The sequence below is a fragment of the Camelus dromedarius genome, chromosome 5, assembly GCF_036321535.1.
Source record: "Camelus dromedarius isolate mCamDro1 chromosome 5, mCamDro1.pat, whole genome shotgun sequence".
Lineage (NCBI taxonomy): Eukaryota > Metazoa > Chordata > Mammalia > Artiodactyla > Camelidae > Camelus > Camelus dromedarius.
In genome coordinates this window covers 90,545,022-90,562,408 of record NC_087440.1, presented here as the reverse complement: position 1 = coordinate 90,562,408, position 17,387 = coordinate 90,545,022, and the positions used below count along the sequence as shown (strand labels likewise).

At 36.7% G+C, this 17,387-nt stretch overlaps 1 protein-coding gene, 11 non-coding genes and 3 pseudogenes across 13 annotated transcripts in view; all 15 read right to left on the bottom strand.

Moving 5' to 3' along the window:
• Positions 1-17,387, bottom strand: part of LOC116153619 (uncharacterized) — a 136,246-nt gene that overhangs the window by 38,189 nt on the left and 80,670 nt on the right. The window contains exons 35-49 of one of the 2 annotated variants that reach the window (XM_064486257.1): positions 16,327-17,372; positions 15,426-15,482; positions 14,800-14,876; positions 12,839-13,936; positions 11,874-11,971; positions 10,945-11,030; positions 8,094-10,124; positions 7,021-7,114; positions 5,312-6,440; positions 3,942-4,026; positions 3,108-3,201; positions 2,503-2,580; positions 1,456-1,527; positions 822-911; positions 244-325 (exon numbers count right to left, since the gene is read on the bottom strand). The gene's annotated coding sequence lies outside the window, so the exon portion shown is untranslated. Of the gene's footprint in view, positions 1-243; positions 326-821; positions 912-1,455; positions 1,528-2,502; positions 2,581-3,107; positions 3,202-3,941; positions 4,027-4,825; positions 5,153-5,311; positions 6,441-7,020; positions 7,115-8,093; positions 10,125-10,944; positions 11,031-11,873; positions 11,972-12,838; positions 13,937-14,799; positions 14,877-15,425; positions 15,483-16,326; positions 17,373-17,387 lie in introns of those variants that run through there. The other variant, XR_010381088.1, reaches the window with a different exon arrangement.
• LOC116153712 (small nucleolar RNA SNORD113/SNORD114 family) lies at positions 404-484 on the bottom strand (annotated as a pseudogene).
• On the bottom strand, positions 1,034-1,105 carry LOC116153671 (small nucleolar RNA SNORD113/SNORD114 family). The gene has a single exon (XR_004137564.1). It is a non-coding gene; the product is annotated as a small nucleolar RNA SNORD113/SNORD114 family (small nucleolar RNA).
• Positions 2,728-2,808, bottom strand: LOC116153703 (small nucleolar RNA SNORD113/SNORD114 family; annotated as a pseudogene).
• Positions 3,652-3,723, bottom strand: LOC116153709 (small nucleolar RNA SNORD113/SNORD114 family). The gene has a single exon (XR_004137595.1). It is a non-coding gene; the product is annotated as a small nucleolar RNA SNORD113/SNORD114 family (small nucleolar RNA).
• On the bottom strand, positions 4,897-4,968 carry LOC116153676 (small nucleolar RNA SNORD113/SNORD114 family). Its single transcript, XR_004137569.1, has one exon. It is a non-coding gene; the product is annotated as a small nucleolar RNA SNORD113/SNORD114 family (small nucleolar RNA).
• LOC116153698 (small nucleolar RNA SNORD113/SNORD114 family) lies at positions 6,588-6,668 on the bottom strand (annotated as a pseudogene).
• LOC116153684 (small nucleolar RNA SNORD113/SNORD114 family) lies at positions 7,676-7,747 on the bottom strand. The gene has a single exon (XR_004137578.1). It is a non-coding gene; the product is annotated as a small nucleolar RNA SNORD113/SNORD114 family (small nucleolar RNA).
• On the bottom strand, positions 8,670-8,744 carry LOC116153678 (small nucleolar RNA SNORD113/SNORD114 family). Its single transcript, XR_004137571.1, has one exon. It is a non-coding gene; the product is annotated as a small nucleolar RNA SNORD113/SNORD114 family (small nucleolar RNA).
• LOC116153726 (small nucleolar RNA SNORD113/SNORD114 family) lies at positions 9,647-9,720 on the bottom strand. The gene has a single exon (XR_004137609.1). It is a non-coding gene; the product is annotated as a small nucleolar RNA SNORD113/SNORD114 family (small nucleolar RNA).
• LOC116153682 (small nucleolar RNA SNORD113/SNORD114 family) lies at positions 10,534-10,608 on the bottom strand. Its single transcript, XR_004137575.1, has one exon. It is a non-coding gene; the product is annotated as a small nucleolar RNA SNORD113/SNORD114 family (small nucleolar RNA).
• Positions 11,461-11,530, bottom strand: LOC116153687 (small nucleolar RNA SNORD113/SNORD114 family). The gene has a single exon (XR_004137581.1). It is a non-coding gene; the product is annotated as a small nucleolar RNA SNORD113/SNORD114 family (small nucleolar RNA).
• Positions 13,419-13,490, bottom strand: LOC116153669 (small nucleolar RNA SNORD113/SNORD114 family). The gene has a single exon (XR_004137562.1). It is a non-coding gene; the product is annotated as a small nucleolar RNA SNORD113/SNORD114 family (small nucleolar RNA).
• Positions 15,022-15,096, bottom strand: LOC116153681 (small nucleolar RNA SNORD113/SNORD114 family). Its single transcript, XR_004137574.1, has one exon. It is a non-coding gene; the product is annotated as a small nucleolar RNA SNORD113/SNORD114 family (small nucleolar RNA).
• LOC116153677 (small nucleolar RNA SNORD113/SNORD114 family) lies at positions 15,909-15,980 on the bottom strand. The gene has a single exon (XR_004137570.1). It is a non-coding gene; the product is annotated as a small nucleolar RNA SNORD113/SNORD114 family (small nucleolar RNA).

Below are 17,387 nucleotides of genomic sequence, written 5' to 3'. Positions count from 1 at the left end.
AATGCATGTAAATAAAATATTTAAAGATCCTTAATATGTATCTCTAAAATCTTTTCCACAAAAACTAACTTTTTCCAAAACTGACCTCGAAGGTACATTTATAGATTAATAAATTGAATATTTCACATGAATTTAATAGTTAATTTTGGCATTTTTTTCTTCTTTGATTATATTTAATGTTTAAAAAATACAGTAAATACCTCTAAACAAACCACCCAAACTAAAACGTTGACTTTTACTCACATGGTCTCCATATTTGCACACACAGATGCAGCCAGAGGTCATGACCATGGAAGATGTTTAAATCATATCAAGCGCATCCAATCTGAAGAGCATAAAGCACAGCAGACAACAGTAGAGTGAGACACTCTTTGCTTGAAGAGAGAGAAGACACTCTTTTGGACTGGACCTCAGCGTTCCAGACACAGACACCTATTACTTGTCATCGATGACTCATACGCCGGTAGGAATCATCATCGATCCAGGAAAGAGCATGGTCTCCTCACTTGTCCCATAGGCTGAACTGATCGATTAATTAATAGATTCACTCACTAGAATGGATAACTCAATGATTCACCAATCCCAAGAAGGCACTGGCATCCCCAGTACATCTCTGGGACCGTTCCCACATCATTAGATGTATCAGATCTCTGGTCCCTGACTCCCTTGGGCTGTACTCCAGAGATTGCTTCCTATTTGTCTCTTTATTGTCAATAGCATGAAAGAGGCCTTCTTGCATTACACTCCAAGCACTTTGGAAATGGAGTCGATGTCCCTGGGTGCCCCACCCAGACCAAGATCAGTAGGCTGATTGCGCTCACGCGAGTCTGCCGGCTCCTCAACCGCAGGTGCAGCCCTAGGCTGATCCAGGAGGACTCCTTCATTCAGGTCCAGTGTGGCCATTCTGAGGGCTAGAAAGCCAAGCAGATGACAAAAAAGGTCAAACCAAGACCAAAATTAGCCCCTCCTTCATCCCTGACATCTGTCTGCAAGTTGCCTTCTCACATGGAGAATGGCCTGGATTCCTGTTCTGTTGGACCTCAGACTTCCAGTCATGTATTCATCGTACACAACTCATACGCCACCAGTAGTCATCATTGATCCAGTATTGTCTCACATTTTTCTGCATTGCTTTCTGCACGATGCCTTGACTGCTTCACTAATTCACTGATCATCATGGACACCCCCCCCAGGATCCACAAAACCCGGGAAGAGTCATGAGACCCCTCCTCTGTCAAGAGATCACTCCTTCATCCATGAAAATCATTTTTCATATCATGATGCTGATTTTCATCTATGTATCAATCAATTCATATTTCTTAAAATCCTGTGTTTATCACTGAGCTACACTGTGCCTTCTGTGATTCTAGATGGAAATTTCAATTAATCCACAGCATACATAAGCATGCACAAAAATTCATCCCTGCCAAAAGCAGAAACTTGACTCGTACTCACAGGGGTCCCTGGGCCTCCAAAATAGACAGACGCAATCATAAGGCCCACCATGGAGGAAGGAGGCTTCATCACCTTGAACGCGCCCGTTTGGAGGGGCACACAGCAGTCAGTGAGGGAAAAAAAGAAAAAGGAAGGAGAATTCATCGTCATTCATTCTTCTTCCACCCTTTCACCTACTCAGCACTTACAAATTTATAACATTTTCATAATGGAGGGATTGTTTTTTCTCTAAATGAGCAAACGAAAGAACAACAAGCATAGCAACAGCAAAAAAAAAAAAAAAAAAAAAAAAAAAATCCTCTAACTTCAGAAGGAGCCTGAACAGCTGAAACCATCATTATTCACGTCTGGTCATGCTCGGCCAAAGAGCTGATGCCCTTGACCCAAATCATTGATCCTGGGCATCAGCGGGGGCCATCTGTGTTCATCTTTCCCGCCTCGCCATGGATGCTGACGGGTAGACAATGATTTACCTTTCCTTCGTTACCTACTACTGACCTGGCCTCACTACTGCTTCTCTCATGGATCCACTGAGATTAGTAAAATCAAGACCTGTTGATCCGAAATGCGAACGGGATCGCTATACACTCCTGACATCTCTCCGTGGGATCACACAAGACACGGAAGCAAGGGAGTGTCTATGTGGCTGGACTCAGGGTTCCAGACACACTGTTCACTGGCCGTGGCACATCGGCCCACCACCACGGGTTCATTGGGGCCCATTTTGACTTCTTTCCTTGGTACAGTTGGATCCATTTAGTCATTACTTCCTTGACAATCATCAGACAAACACATGTCTATCCAAAACCCGAAAGCAAGACTCTGCAATATCCCACACTCCTCTCCAATCATTACCAGAATTGCTGGCATCTCTATTCTGAATGAGTAGCCATGTTCTCTGGCACCTCCTTCTCAACATAAGGTTTCCCAGCACACTCATCAGTGGGACAGAAGCACCCTTGGATTGTACTCCTCATTGGGAAAAACACTATGGAAACCCTCGAACAAACCACCCCGACCAAGACAGGCCCTTGCACCCCTCCTCACCTTGGTCTCCGACCTCTGACCCCAGGACCCTTAGAACCTTGATCACAGTGGAGGATGACATCACCTTCAGCTGTGATTCTGCAAAGTACCAAACAGACAAGGGGACAGAAAGATTGAGACTTTCTCTCTCCATGGATGCATAGTGTTTGGTGATGGGGTCTTTCATTCGTTCCATGACAGGAAAGAATGAAAAGGCATGAAGAGAAAGGAGACGTGTCTTTCGGACTGGACCTCAGCGTTCCAGACACAGACACGTATTATTCGTCATCGATGACTCATACGCTGGTAGGGATCATCATCGATCCAGGAAAGACCACGGTCTCCTCACTCGTCCCATACGCTGAACTGATCAATGCACAGATTCACTCATTCTAATTTTAAAACTCTTATTATTCAAAAAACCCCAACAAGGCTGTGCTGTCCCCAGCATGTAATTATCCTCAGTTTTTCATATATGTATTAATCATAATAAGACTTCATATTAATCCCATAATTGCTGCTAGGATACAGTTCACCTTCTTTTATTATCTTTCACATTCATTAATACAGTGAAAACCCTGGAATAAAACACTAGAACCAAGACAAGAACTTTGATTATTACTTACCAGTTTCACACTCCTGTAGCAGAAATGCAACTTCAGAGCTCATGAGCAAGGAGGAATCCTTGCATCAGGTCCAGTGTGTCCATTCTAAGTGGTCCTAGGCCGAGCAGACGATAAAATAAAGTGAGACATTCCCTCCTTTGACTGTTGCTTCTTGCCTTTCGTCTACAGGACATTCCGGCAATCACTAATTTCCTGTTAACTTTTTTCTCTTAAGAAAACAGAACCACTTTGATCTTGCAACTGACCTGGAGTATGAACACTGGCTGCGACTGTACTATCATGCTTGTCCATCCAACAGTCACATACCATTTATTTCTAATCGGGCTTCATGGCTTTCATAATCTATCAAGAGTACTTCTTGCCTCATCACATATTTTTATAATTGGACAATGCTTCACTCCATTCCTCTTTACTTATTTATAGAGTCTCTCATTTATCCAATTATAATAATAGGACGAAAATGCATGAACATAAAGGCCAATATTCCTGACATGTGTCTACGGGATCCTTGCAAGGAACAGGAGGGGACGAGAGTTCTTTTCTGTGGGACATCAGAGTTCCAGGTCCGTATTCATCATGTGAGACTCATACGTGACCAGTGGTCATCACTGAGCCAACACTGTCCCTTTTTGTCCACATTAACTCCACTTATTGAATAAATTATTAATTCATTAATAGCAATTTCTAAGCACTATGAAAAACAAAATCCCAGAAGAGCCTTTATATCCCTAAGCTGTACGTAGATTATGCTCACATCAGTGAATCTCTCTCACTAATTGTTTAATTGCCTTAAAAAAACATTTAACCAGAAAAATAATTTCAACTGTTACTCACATTAATCTCCATCTTCCTACTATGCAGCGGCAACCACAGACCTGGAACCCACAGAAGATGCTATATCAGCGGGAATGTGTGCTTTCTGAGGAGTACAGAGCAGAGCAAGTGATAAAAAATTTGAGACCTAATTACCATTGATCCTTCTTGTTCATGTCTCATAGATTCAGAATTAAGCTTTTTTCTTTTATTTTAATATATATATATATTTATTCTAACTTAATTAAAAACTCAATCTTGAGACTCATCCAGAACAATACAATTGATTCTTACTAATCAACATCCATCGGATTCTACCTGAAGAGGTGATACCCTGATTCATTTATTTCTTAACAGGCATTAGTGTTTTCAGCTTCATTAATAACATCTTTTGCCTCACCACATATGTTCACAATTAGACAATACATCACCTTATTCTTTTTCATTTTATATTTGTTTACTACTTCTATCATTATTCCATTAGTAATAATGCATCCACATCTAAATCAGTGCAAAAATATGACCTTTGTATTGATTTGTATTGTGCCGGACATCTCTCTGTGGAAACAACTCATGTACAAAAGGAATAGCATTCAGGAGGAGGGTACAGCTCAGTGGCAGAGGGCATGCCTAGCATGCATGGGGTCCTGGGCTCAATCCCCAGGACCTCTCTATTAAAAACAAATTAATAGTTTGTAAAAACCCTAATTGCCTCCTCTTCCCCACCAAAAAACAAAGCAAATCCAAAAAAAACCAAAAAACAAAAAACAAAATACCATTTCTTGCCTAATCCAGTATTTGTACAACTGGACAATATTTCACTTCTTTCATATTAATTTCTTTGTATATTTATTTATTATTTCACTGATCCAACTATAAAAACAGAAAAAAATGCATGAACAATAAAATCAAAACCAAGATTCCTGACATCTGTTTATAGGATCAAACAAGGGAAATGGACCAGAATAATTTTCCATTGGACCTCAGACTTCCAGTCATGTATTCACCGTACACGACTCATACGCCACCAGTAGTCATCATGGATCCAGTATTGTACCTCTTTTTCTTCATTCCTTTCTGCACAATGTCTTGATTACTTCACTAATTCCCTGATCATCAGGAATAATTCCAGGATCCACAAAACCCAAGGAGACTCATGAGATTCCTCCTCTGTCAAGAGATGACTCCCCGTCCATGGATCACGTTTTTCAAATCAGTATGCTGATTTTCATCTATGCATCAAAAAATTCATGTTTCCTAAGATTCTATGTTTATCACTGAGCTACACTGTGACTTCTGTGATTCTATACAGAAATTTCAAATAACACACTATATATAAGCATGCACAAAACACTTTCCTGGCCAAGAGCAAACACTTTACTGGTACTCACACGGGTCCCTTAGCCTCCAAAAGAGACAGACGCAATCAGAAGGCCCACTTCCGTGGGAGGAGGCTTCATCACCTCGAATGCGCCCATTTGGAGGGGTACACAGCAGTCAGTGAGGGGAAAAAAAGAAAAAGGAAGAAGAATTCATTGTCATTCATTCTTCTTCCACCCTTTCACCTACTCAGCACTTACAAATTTATAACATTTTCATAATGGAGGGATTGTTTTTTCTCTAAATGAGCAAACAAAAGAACAACAAGCATAGCAACAGCAAAAAAAAAAAAAAAAAAAAAAAAAAATCCTCTAACTAACTTCAGAAGGAGCCCGAACAGCTGAAACCATCATTATTCACGACTGTTCGTTCTCGGCCAAAGAGCTGATGCCCTTGACCCAAATCATTGATCCTGGGCATCAGCAGGGGCCATCTGTGTTCATCTTTCCCGCCTCGCCATGGATGCTGACGGGTAGACAATGATTTACCTTTCCTTCGTTACCTATTACTGACCTGGCCTCACTACTGCTTCTCTCATGGATCCACTGAGATTAGTAAAATCAAGACCTATTGACCCGAAATACGAACAGGATCGCTATACACTCCTGACATCTCTCCGTGGGATCACACAAGACACGGAAGCAAGGGAGTGTCTATGTGGCTGGACTCAGGGTTCCAGACACACTGTTCACTGGCCGTGGCACATCGGCCCACCACCACGGGTTCACTGGGGCCCATTTTGACTTCTTTCCTTGGTACAGTTGGATCCATTTAGTCATTACTTCCTTGACAATCATCAGACAAACACATGTCTATCCAAAACCCGAAAGCAAGACTCTGCAATATCCCACACTCCTCTCCAATCATTACCAGAATTGCTGGCATCTCTATTCTGAATGAGTAGCCATGTTCTCTGGCACCTCCTTCTCAACATAAGGTTTCCCAGCACACTCATCAGTGGGACAGAAGCACCCTTGGATTGTACTCCTCATTGGGAAAAACACTATGGAAACCCTCGAACACACCACCCCAACCAAGACAGGCCCTTGCACCCCTCCTCACCTTGGTCTCCGACCTCTGACCCCAGGACCCTTAGAACCTTGATCACAGTGGAGGATGACATCACCTTCAGCTGTGATTCTGCAAAGTACCAAACAGACAAGGGGACAGAAAGATTGAGACTTTCTCTCTCCATGGATGCATAGTGTTTGGTGATGGAGTCTTTCATTCGTTCCATGGCAGGAAAGAACGAAAAGGCATGAAGAGAAAGGAGACGTGTCTTTTGGACTGGACCTCAGCGTTCCAGACACAGACACGTATTATTCGTCATCGATGACTCATACGCCGGTAGGGATCATCATCGATCCAGGAAAGACCACGGTCTCCTCACTCGTCCCATACGCTGAACTGATCAATGCACAGATTCACTCATTAGAATGGATAACTGAATGGTTCACCACCCCAAGAAGGCACTGGGATCCCCAAGAAGGCACTAGGATCCCCAGTATGTCTCTGGGACCGTTCCCACATCAATATATATGTCAAATCTCTGGTCCCTGACTCCCTTGGGCTGTACTCCAGAGATTGCTTCCTATTTGTCTTGTTATTGTCTATAGGATAAAAGTGGCCTTCTTGCATTATACTCTAAGCACTTTGGAAATGGAGTCCATGTGCCTAGGCGCCCCACCCAAACCAAGATCAGAGGACTGACTGTGCTCACACGGGTCTGCTGGCTCCTCAACTGCAGACGCATAGATGACACCATGGATCTCCTGGTCACAGTGGAATGTGTAAATCAGATGAATGCAACCATTCTAAGCATACAAGACAGAACAGATGACACAAAAGGTTGAGATACTAAGTTTACTGGTCCTTGCACTCCAACTTTAATTTGGTCAGTCATTTATATAAGCAATGAACTAAAATAACATATATTTTATTTTTAAGTAAATATTATCAACCTTGCAGCTGACAGACAACATGAACATTATTACTTAGCAATATCTATGTCACTCTTACTCAAAGAACACCTTTATAGCATATATTTTCCAATAAGTATTTTTTTTTCACAATATACTGAGAATATCTCTTATCTAACCAGGTATTTTTACAATTGGATAATATTTCACCTCCTTCATATTTATTTGTTTACTGATTAATTCTTTGATCCAATTATTAAAAAAATAGACTGTATGAACATAAAGACAAAAAACAAGATTATAGATTACATATTTATTTTTAGATTCTCTCACTTATCCAAATATAATAATAGAATGAGAAAGTGTCAACATGACTAAAGACAAGGTCCTCACATATCCTGACATCTGTCCACAGAACACCATCAAGCAACAGCAGTGGACGACCATTCTTTTCTGTTGGACCTCAGAGTTCCACACACATATTTATTGCGTACGACTCATATGCCACCAGTGGTCATCACTGATCCAATATGGTCCTTCTTTTTCTGCATTCCTTTCTATTTGTTGACCAAATCATTAATTCATTAATAATAACTTCTAACAAAAACCCTAGAAGAGCCTTTACATTCCTTATCTATATATAGAATCATTCTCCCATCACTATATCTCTTTCCTTAATTATCTTAAATGTCATGTATGTTGTAATCAATGAAATTGATGTGATATATATGAATATAATGCTCCATATTAAATTCAGCAGTTACCACTGGGCTGTAATTGGCCACCTTTGACTCTATACGGCACTTTTTAAAAACATACTGACTATCCTAGAAACCCTGCTGAAACCAAGGAAAGAAATTTGACTCTTCCTCACATGGGCGTCCATGCTCCTCGCGTGGACGTGCAGTCGTGGAGCTCGTCATCGCAGAATAGTGTTGTGTCAGCTCGAACGCATCCATTCTGACAAGTACGGGCACAAATGACAATTAAACAAAAATTAAGGCCTTGTCTCCACTGATCTTTGCTTTCCACATTTTCTTCACTCATTTATTTGGGTATTTATAAATTTTTCATGATGTAAATACATTTTTCTCTTAATCAAAGGAACAACCTCAAACTTGAGACTGAGCCAGAAAAAATAAATTAACTCATATTTTCCTGTGTCTATATGATCCTTAGCCAAGGAAGTGACACCCTTGTTCCACTGCTTTCTTATGGGCATCAGTGTTTTCAGTTTTATCAATATTCTTGCCTCACCATTTGAGTCTATGTTTGGATGTTTCACTCCTTTCTCTTTACCTATTATTTGTGTTTCCTTAATGGTTCTACCATTGATTCATTAATAATAACACATCCAAATAGGAATTCATAATAAGAACGTGACCCTTGTGTATTCCTAACATCTGTCTACAAGAGCAAACCAAAGAGAAGGCATAGACTATTTCTTGTGATGGACCTCAGATATCCAGACATGTGTCATTCATCGTCCATGACTTATCCACCACCAGTTGTCATCATTGGTCCATTAGAGGCCCACTTTTCTTCATTCATTCTATCCATTAAGTCATTGGTTCATTTAAAATAATATTATTTACAAAAACTGAAGGATAAGGTGCTTGAATATCCTTAACTTCTACTATAGAGTCATTGCAAATATAGGTTATACGTCTTTCATTAATCACTCTTGTTTTATAATTACATGAAGATTTTATGGATTACCTTTAAACTGTTAAGGGTGTCATGAATCAATGTTACACATTAAATTAATAAATATATATCATATTTATCACTGGGCCATAGTTAAATTTTTTACTACATTTACTACTTTTTAAAAATACCACAAATAAGCTTGAAAATACCACAAAATTTTTGAACATTACTCACCTTGGTCTCCTTCCTAACACAAAGGGAACATGACAATCTTGACTACAACAGAAGATGAAATCAGCTTGAGTGTCCATTCTGAGGAGTACCAGGCAGAGAAGATGATAAAAAGGTTGAGACATTCTCTCCACCGATCCATTTAGTCCACCATCCATGCACATGGTCTTTTAGGCATTTATTAACTTATTAGAATATTTATTTTTTTCTTAAAAATAAACTTCAAACTTTCATCTGAATCAAGCAGAACTGACTACGACATGTCAATGTCTACATCAATCTTAGTCAAAGACACAACACATTCGATCCTTTTATATTCATTATAATGTACATTCATATACTTTAACCTTACTACATATTTATCAAAGAAATATACTTCAGTCTATTCACCTTTATTCATTTATACATGGTGTATTCTACCATTACTATTTTTATAAATTGTTAATACTCGTGAGCACAAAAACCTAAAACAAAATCTTCCTGTATTATTGACGTCTGCATATAGGATCCCTGCGCATGAGAGAAATGGACTAGGTCACTTTTGCACTGGCCCTCAGAGTTCCAAGCCAATAATACTCATCACGTGTGACTCACAGGGCACCAGTTATCACAGATGTCCATGATGGGCTCTTATTCTTTTCATTCTCCTAAATATTTATTTATTGATTAGTTAAGAAATACACAAAAGTAAAAAAATAAGAATACAGTCCTTCAACAGTCCTGACATCTATTTTTACAATATTACACAGAGACTGTCTTTCATTAATTGACCTATGTATTAAATTTACGGATTAGTCAACATCATGCTTCATATCAATCCAATATTAAACACTGACATATTTTGCCTTGTTTGATTACATTTAATGTCTTTGAATAATGAAGCAAGTAGCCTAAACAAACCACTCAAACTAAGACAAGAACTTTGGCTATTACTCACATCGGGCTCCATGCTCCTACCACGTAGATGCAACCAGAGAGCTGGTGATCTTGGAAGAATGTTACAATCAGTTCAAGTGCATCTATTCTGGGGGGTACAGAGCAGAGCAGATGATAAAAAAGTAAGATATTCCTCCACTGATCCTTGCTCTGCATCTTTCATTGAGGCTATCATTATTTATAGTATGTTACATTTTCTCTTAAGAAACAAACGTCTTTGACCTTCCCACAGATTTAGAACATAAACAATGCCTATCATTTATCTTGTCTATATCATCTTAGCCAAAGAAGTTAGTCATGTTCCATTCATGTCTCTTTGGACTTCAGTGTTGTCAAATTACATTAATTAGCATTTCTTGCCTCAAACATAATTTTAAATTGGACAACGCTTCTACAACTCAGCTTTCTTTTCTTCTATACCTCCTCATTGATATTTCGTTGATCCAATTATAGTAAAGAATGAAAACACATGAAGAGAAAGAAGACCTGTCTTTCGGTTGGACCTCAGAGTTCCAGACACATGTTATTCGTCATCGATGACTCATACGCTGGCATAGGTCATCACTGATCCAGAAAAGACCACTTTCTCTTCATTCATCCCATATTATTTATTGATGAATTCATTAATACACTAATTATAATTTTGAAACTCTATGATTCACTAAACACCAAGAAAGCATTGTTATCCTTAATATGTATCTAGAATCATTCTCACATCAATGTATCTCAATCATTAATTATCCTGCTCTTCGTAAATCCTTCAATCTTTGTAAACCTTTCAATTAATCCTATATTCGTCACTGAGACACACTGGACTTCTTTAAGAACTTTTCACATATTTTCTTAATACAGTGACTACGCTTGAACGAACCACCCAAATCAAGACAAGAGTTTTGATTATTGCTCACATGGGTCTCCCGGCTCCTAAAGCAGGGATGTAATCTTGAGGCTCACGATGGAGGGAAGATCCTGAACCAGGTCCAGTGGGTCCATTCTGAGGAGCACAGGGCAGAGCAGACGATGAACATGGTTAAGACACTCTCTCCACTGGTCCTTGCACTTAACCTGCATCTAATCAGTCCTAAGGCAATCATATACTTGGTGTAAAAATTTTATTCTCTTAAGCAAATGAACACGTTTGAGCTTGCTGATGACCTAGAACCTGAAAATTACCTATGACTTTTACTCCCTTAGCCACACAGGTAACGGTCATATAGTAGTCACTTATTTATATAATTGGACAATGCTTTTCTCATTCATCTTTACTTATTTATCTATTTCTTTACAGAGTCTCTCATTTATGCAGTTATGATAATAAATGAAAATGCATGAACATGAAGACCAAATACAAGATCTTAGTAATTTCTGGACATCTCTCTATAGGATGCCTTCAAATAGTGGAAATAGACTAGATTAATTTCATATTGGACCTCAGTCACAGACACGTATTCATCGTAAATGACTCATACGCGACCAGTAGTCATCATCGATCCAATACTGTCCCTCTTCGTCTGCACGTATTTCTAATTGTCTGTTGATTAAATCAATAATTCCCTAATGATTTTTAAGCAGTAAAATTAAAATGAAAAACACAAGAGCCTTTATGCCCTAAAATTGTATAGAGAAATATTCTTACATCAATATATCTCTTCCATTATTTAAACTCAGTTTTCTATATATGCATTACTCAATACAATTTTTCATATGTCCCTTATTTAACAATGAGATACAGCTGGCGTCTTTACTTATGTTCCACACTTTTTAATAATACAGTGAATAATCTTTACAATAAAACCAACATACTGAAACCAAGAAAAGAACTTCAACTCTTACTCACATTAATCTCCCAGCTCCCATTAGGAAGTGGCAACCACACAGCTTATGACCATGGAAAATGTTCATATCATCTCAATTGTTTTCATTCTAAAGAATATACTAAAAAAAAACAGATGTGGTCAATTTCCATTGATCCTGTTTATGGCATTTCAATTACTCAGCATTTAGGTATTTATTATTTTTCTTAATATATAATTCTATTTTATTTTTCTCTTAATCAATCAAATGTCAAACACACAACTAATTCAGTCAGTAACTAACCTATCACTATCTTTATCACTCTTACTTGAAGACATATACACTTGAATCACTTTTCCCCATTCCAACGTATGTTAATATTTTTGCTATACATTTTAACAATGAATACTTCACCCCTTTTTATTACATTCAGTTATATATTTCTTTTTAGTCCCATCATTGATTCCTTACAATAATATTTTTAAATGAGCAGGTACACAAAGACCAGGAACATTGTTCTGGTACATGCCTGGTAACACTATAGGATTACTTCGAATGGAGGCAAAAGACAAGATTTCTCCTGTGTTTGACTTTAGACCATCATTTATCTAGATTTGGCCTTAATTACCTTCATTGATATCTACATTTTTATTGAATAATTCATCAACAACAATAAAATAAATACCTCAGGATCACAAATCTCAAGAAAAGTTCCCTGAATACCTCTAATGTTTGTCTACAAAATTAGTTTTCACTGAGAATATGTATTTTTCATTAATGGATTTCAATACTTCCTATACAAACTTATAATATATAATGTTTCCTCTTAACCCCATTTTTACAATTTTCAAAGTTTGATGATTATTACATTTCACACTTTTAAAGTTTTTATTTTAATTGAAGTATAGTTGATTTACAATATTGTGTTAGTTTCTGGTATATTTCACACCTTTTAATAATGCAATTATTAAACATAAAACCAAGAAAAGAATTTTGAATATTACTCACACTGATCTCCATGCTTTTAAACCTCAGATGCAACCACAGAGATTTTGCCATGATGAAATGCTTCCATCAGTGGAATGCAAGCATTTTAAGGGGTGTAAGGCAGAACAAATGATAAAAAAGATTGAGACAATATGCTTATTGGTCCTTGTATTCCATCATTAATTTAGTCAGTCAATTATTAAGCAGCAAATAGAGTAATGTATATTTTATTTGTTCCTGAGTAAATGAACTTTATCAATCTAGCCACTAATGGACAACACGAACATTGACTATTACTTGTCAATAACTCTCTCATCTTTAGTCAAAGAATGACGCCCTCATCATATATATTCCCTAACAAATGTCAGTGTTTTCAATGCAAATTAAGACTATTCCTTAGCTGGCCGCACATTTTTATAATCGAACAATATTTAACTGCTTTCATCTTTATTTTAGTTTATTATTTATTGATCCATGTATAAAAAGTCAAAGAAAAGGAATAAACATAACTACCAAAAACAAAGTATATAAATCCTTGTATAATCCTGGCATGTATCTATAAAATCACCTCAACAAGACAATGAGCCAGATTCCATTTCTGTTGGACCTCAGAGTTCCAGACACATATTCATCGTGAATGACTCATACGCCACCAGTGGTCATCATCGATCCAATACTGTCCCTCTTTTTCAGCATTCAATTCTACAGTCTACTAACAAATTCTTTATTTCACCTATAATAATTTTGAAAATCTAGTGTTCATAAGAACCAATGAAGAGTCATACTACTATTCTATAAAAAGTTCATTCACATGTCAGTATCTTTTTAAAATTATAATGCTGTTTTTCATCTATGCATTATTAATATAATGTTTCATCAAACTCAGTATTTATCACTGAACTACAACTGTCCTTCTATGATTCCATATGGAACTTTCAAATAACACACTGAACGCACACACACACACATACACACACACACAAAATCACCCAAAACTAAGATAAAAAATTTGAATGTTTACTCACCTTGGTCTCTGCTTCTGACACAGATGCAATCAGAAGGTGCACCTCCAGGAACAAGGCTTAATCAGCTCGAATGTGTCCAGTTTGAGGAGTAAAGCTTAGTCAATGAGGGAAAAAAAGAGAAAATTTAAGGCAATTGATTCTTACTTTATATATTTCATTTAGTCATTTAGGAATTTACATGGAGTTTTTTTTCTCTTAACAGGAAAACTAATCTCAAACATGAGAATGATCCAGGATAACAAAATTGACTCAGTAATTCACACCTATATGATCTTTGGTCGAGAGTGACACCTTTGATTCATCTATTTTATAATGGGCTTTAGTGTTGGAAATTTTTATTAGTATTTCATGCCTCAGCCTATGTCTTCACAAACAACAATTTATCTTTTCTTCTTAAGCTATTATTTGTATATCTTTAACGGTTCTATCACCGATGATAATAATTTTAAATCTAATCTAAGAAATCGACCTTTATACATTCCTAACACCTGTCTATAGGATGAAATAAACAAAGAAATAGACTCGTCCACTAACCATCAGTGGTTCATCTGAGGCCCAGGTTACTTCATTCTTTTATATATTTCTTTTAATTAATCATAACTTCATTGATAAAATAAAATAAATACATAATTATCAAAACCCAAAGAACAAGACATTTGAATATTCCTAACTTGTCTCTACCTACTCATTATGAAAATAAATTATGATTCTATCTCTTTCATTAGTAGATATCAATGTTGTACACTATCAATTAATCACCGTAAGGTTTCATGTCATATTTACCATTGAGCCATGGTAAACTTTTTGATTATATTTATTACTATTAAAATATATTATAATACATTATAATATATTTTACTATATATATTAGTATAGTATAATATTCATTAATAATACTTATTCCTTTTCATAAAAACCTTAAATGAGACAAACCAAGACACTCTGAGCACTACTCACTTTGTTCTCTGTCCTGTAAGCATAGGACATGGTAACCTTGTTCGCAACGGAGGCTGACATAACCTTGAGCTCCTCTTCTGCAAAGTACCAAACAGAAAAGGTGATAAAGAGATTGAGATTTTTTCTTTTTATTGATCCACATATGTGCTTATTCATTCTTTCATTAGTTCAATTATAATAAAGAATGAAAATGCATGAAGAGAAAGAAGACCTGTCTTTCGGTTGGACCTCAGAGTTCCAGACACATGTTATTCGTCATCGATGACTCATACGCTGGCATAGGTCATCACTGATCCAGAAAAGACCACTTTCTCATCATTCATCCCATATTATTTATTGATGAATTCATTAATACACTAAAAACAATTTTAAAACTGTATGATTCACAAAACCCCAAGAGGTCACTGCTATACCTAATATGTATCTAGAATCATTCTCAAATCAAAGTACCTCTGTCATTAATTATCCCACTTTTCATAAATGCTTTAATCATTGTAATACTTCCCATTAATCCCATATTGGTCACCAGGACACAGTTTGGCTTATTTTTCACACAATTTCTTAATATAGTGAAAACCCTTCAACAAAACACCCAAATCAAAGGATGAACTTCGATTATTACTTACAGTGGCCTCTGGGCTCCTGAAAAGGGAAGATCCTGAACCAGGTCCAGTGGGTCCATTCTGAGGAGCACAGGGCAAAGCACATGATGAACAGGGTTGAGACATTCTGTCCGCTGGTCCTTGCATTTAACCTTTTATTTAATCAGTCCTTAAGCAATCATTAATTGGGCGTAAATATTTTTTTCTCTTAGGAAATGAGCACGTTTGATAGTGCCACTAGCCTAGCATCTGAACATTATCCGTGTCTTTTACTCCCCTGGCTACACAGGTGACAGTCATAACATTCATATCTTTATACAACTGAACAGCGCTTCACTCATTCATCTTTACTTATTTACCTATTTATTCATAGATCTCATTTATTCAATTATAATAATAGATGAAAATGCATGACAAAAAAGAGCAAATACAAGATAATATATTCTTGACATTTGTCTATTGGATGTCTTCAAATAATGGAAATGACTAGTTTAATTTTGTTTGCCGTTGGACCTCAGAGTTGCAGACAAGTATTCATCGCAAACGACTCATACGCCACCAGCAGTCATCATCGATCCAATATTGTCCCTTTTTTTCTTCATTCATCTGCACGTTTATTGACTAACTCATTAATTTGCTACTAATAATTTACTAAAATTATTATTTGCGAAACTCAAGAAGATTTATGATATCCCTATTCTGAAAGTAGTTCATTTTCACATCAATGTATCTCTTTTTTGAATTATAATGCTGTTGCTCGTCTATGCATTAATCAGTACAATGTTTCATAAAATTCTACATTTATCACTGAGTTACAGTTTGCCTTCTGCGATTCTACACGAAATGTTCAAATAATATAATGAATATAAATGCACACACACAAAAAAACAACGAAACTAGGACAAGAAATTTGACTATTACTCACATTGGTCTCTGTGATTCTAGCAAAAAGATTCAATCACAAGGCACAACACTGTGGAATAATACTTAATCAGCTCACATGTGTCCACGTTAAGAATTATAAAGCACAGTTGATGACAAAAAGGTAAAAGGGAAGAAAAATGTATCACCATTGATTGTTGATTTCCACTTTTCATTTATCTCATTTAAGAATTTATAACTTTCATATTGTAGAGATTGTTCTCTTCATAGAAAGAATGACCTCAAACTCAAGATTACTCAGAACAATAAAACTGAAACCTAATTGATCATGTCCATCTGATATCTGTCTAAAGAGGGGACACCTTTGATCGGTGTATTTCATGATGGGCATCAGAGTTGGCAACTTTTAATTAATATTTCTTGCCTCACCATAGATGTTCATAATTACACAATAATTTATCTATTCTTCTAATCTATTATTTGTATATCTTTAATGGTGCTATCATTGATCTAGTAATGATTTCAAATCTTAGTTTAAGAATGTAAACTTTCTACATTCCTAACTTCTATCCATAGAATAAAATAAACTAAGAAACAGAGTACTTACTGTATTGGACCTCAGGGTTCGAGATACTTATTATTCAGTCATACCTGCTAATAATCATTGGCTCATTTAAGGCCCACTTTTACTTCTTCCTTTTATATATTTGCATCAATTAAATTATTACTTCATTGATAATAATAAAGTAAATATGTGATTAAGAAAAGCCAAAGCACAAGACACTTGAGTATTCCTAGCTTCTCTGTACTCATTACCAAAACAGACTACATCGCTTTCGTTACTAAATATCAGTGTTATTGACTATTAATTAATCAACATAAGGTATCGTATCACATTTAGCTTTGGGGCATAGCTAACCTTTCAACTGTATTTATCACTTTCTAATAATAAATACTATGAGAACCTTTAAACAAATGATCCAAACCAAGACAAGCCCTTCGATCACTCCTCACCTTGGTCTCCGTCCAAGAATGAGACCCTTAGAACCCTGACCACAGTGGAGGATGACATCACCTTCAGCTTTGACTCTGCAAAGTACCAAA